Below are 3,091 nucleotides of genomic sequence, written 5' to 3'. Positions count from 1 at the left end.
CTGTCCTCTTGCAACTTCCTGTTGGGAATGAGTATATCCCACAAATAATGGATGATCCGTGGACTGGATACACCTTACAAGAGAAATATATGAATTAGCAAAAATGCTTCTAATGTTTAAATTAGGAAGCATAAGTACATTCTCCATGCATACAAAAGCTATAATTGAAACAGTTTACTAGAAGCATATTTGTTAATAAATGTACATTGGAAAAATGCTTCTTTTCTATAATGAATGCATTTATGTACATTTCAATTCTGAGCAAAAGTAGTTCAACATGTTTATTTTGAATGCCCCTTTAAACTTGAATTTTTGAACTGCTGAATCTAAGGAGAGAAAAAGCTGCTTACTTCTGCAACTGTGCTCAGATCTTTAAATGACTTTCATGATATACTTCTACAGCTTATTATTGACTGACCTGCTTTCAGATAAATGAACAAATCAAAACACAATGTTTCGACTAGCTTAAAAATATATTTTAAGGATTTATTATATTAAATGTCCAATTTATACATAGACCAGTGGCCTGCAAAAAACAAATATAATGATACAATAGTATATGGTTTTGGTCAAGTGCTTTAATAAGCATATTAATCAAAACACATCAAAGACAATCAACCAAGAAAAGTAGGGGGTATTTTATATCAATATTAATCATTTAAATTTGCTTCAATCACAGTTCACTTGTACTTATAGAGATTTAATATTAAAGGGATAGTCTAGTCAAAATTAAACTTTCATGATTCAGATACAGGATGCAATTTTAAGCAATTTACTCCTATTATACGTTTTTCTTTGTTTTCTTGATATCTATATTTGAAAAAGCAAGAATGTAAGCATATGGAGCAGACCCATTTTTGGTTCAGCACCTGGTTTGTAAATGTAGCTACCAATCAGCAAGCACTACCTAGGTTCTCTGAACCAAAAATGGTCCGGTTCCTAAGCTTTGCATTCAAATAAAGATACCAAGAAAACAAAGAAAAATGTATAATAGGAGTGAATTAGAAATTTGCTTAAAATGACCTGCTATATCTGAATCATGAAAGTTTAATTTTGACTAGACTATTCCTTTAAATAAATACAATGCTGCCCTTGAAAAAGGGTCATTAAACACACTGAGATTTCACTATCAAATAAAACAACTTATATGTTATTTATTTTGTCCCTTTTTCCTTTAATTTAGTTGTGAAGACTATTTAATTTATGTTAAAAGTGGAAATATTGACTTCAAATTTAACACTGCTATATTTTAGACAGTCATTGGTTGCACACTATTTTAGACAGTCATTAGTTGCACTTGTGACCATTAAGGTCCTAATTGGCCTCAGTAGGAACTTAGGAAAACTGTCTAGAACATAGCATGTTGCTTTATGGACACTAACACTTTATACTTATTTATTTATTAAGCAACTTATATCAATCCGAAAAATACACCTGCAGATTATTATGAGGTTAATCACTGATTCATCCTATTTAGCATTTAGTGCTTAATGTACTTTAAAAAAAGAACAAAGCACATTGTGTTATATTACAAATGGTTAGAGAAAATCTGAAAAATAAAGTTTATTTAATTGCAAAGTTAGACTAACAGTCTGACAAAGCCCCCAGTATAATGACTGGCCCCTTGATGTGCGCCACCCCCCCCCCCCCATTATATGCAACTCATGCTTTAACCCCACCCTCCAAATGCAGCCCCACCCACAAAGTACCAGTGGGCATCTGGGAAGTGCCCCCATATTTCAGTTCTGGAGCTGCTACTATGGACTAATAACCACATGTAATACTGCTTACCTAAGTGCATTGCATCTATTTTCTATTTCTTTTCTATTGATAATTTATTTAGTATGTAATATAATGTTGTAATTCATGTGTTCTATATAGACAGAGTTTTTGCAGAAGTCTCAGAGAAATATCATGTTGCCTTTGGAACCTTATTGGGCTCTATCAATTAATACAGCAACAGACACAATGTACAATAGTAAGAGTCCAGATAAATTGTATAGGGTGTATTTAGCACATTAAAAGTTAGGAGAATGCTAACTATATATCCTATTATTTTAAAAACTGACTTTGCAACATGCTACACAGTGGTTGATCAATACAAGAACTCAATTATGTCTGCCCTTTTCTATCTATTTCCCTAAAAGAGCTATATTTGTTGTGGGATCAAAACAGATAAATCCATGCTGTCAATTACAAAATCTTTAAAACAAAAACTCTTCTCAGGCATCTAACAAAAAAAAACCAAAAAAAACTGCCCGTTTGAATGTGCTATTAGCAGAAATGAGCTGAGATAGCCAGCCAAGTGACAAAGTGAAAGCATTATTACAGTTCACCTAATAGCCAGCTAATAGTAGGATGCCACAGTGTCAGTTAGAGACAAGTCATAAAAAATAAATGCAGTCTATGAGCGCCACTGATCAAGCTGTGAAAGCAATATTTGAATATATTAGGTGCAGGCTCGCTCATACACAAATTAAAAAGCAGCAGTTTGCTTATGAAGCTATTTTCAGGTGCCTAATTGAGGGGGAATAGAGAGAAGGGCAGTACAAATAAAAACTTGTGCAATAATAAATACAAGTCACTGTTGCTGCCTCTCTGACCCCACATGTGGGTGGACATTTTCCCTGGCTGGAAACTTCATACTCTTGCTGAATTACAAATGGAGCCTTATGACTGGACAAAATATTAGACAGGTGTCTTGTTTAGCAACTGTTGGCCAATGTAATAAAATTATATAAACTGCAATTCCTTCTACAAGGTGCTATGCTAATCATTAAAGATGTCCATTTCATTTCATTTAGAATTTGCATTGTAACAAAATGAATATCCGAATGAATGCAGCAATGAAATTTAAAGAAATTTAAAAAAAAATTACTGAAAAAAATTGTCAGTATTCATTTGTTTTCTTTAAATTACCTCTAAGGAGATGCGCTAACCAGTTCTTCTTCTTTACAAAGCTCTGTCCGCGTTAATAGGATCTTTTCCTTTAGTGTGGATGGGGCACTGTGAGGAAGTAGGTTAGCGCATCTCTTTAGCACATTAAATGTAAGTATAAAGCTACAGGTGAAATTTTTAATAAGTAGCTTTG

The sequence above is a fragment of the Bombina bombina genome, chromosome 3 (assembly GCF_027579735.1).
Source record: "Bombina bombina isolate aBomBom1 chromosome 3, aBomBom1.pri, whole genome shotgun sequence".
NCBI lineage: Eukaryota > Metazoa > Chordata > Amphibia > Anura > Bombinatoridae > Bombina > Bombina bombina.
The sequence above is the reverse complement of the archived record's forward strand: the minus strand, read 5'-3'. Positions refer to the sequence as shown.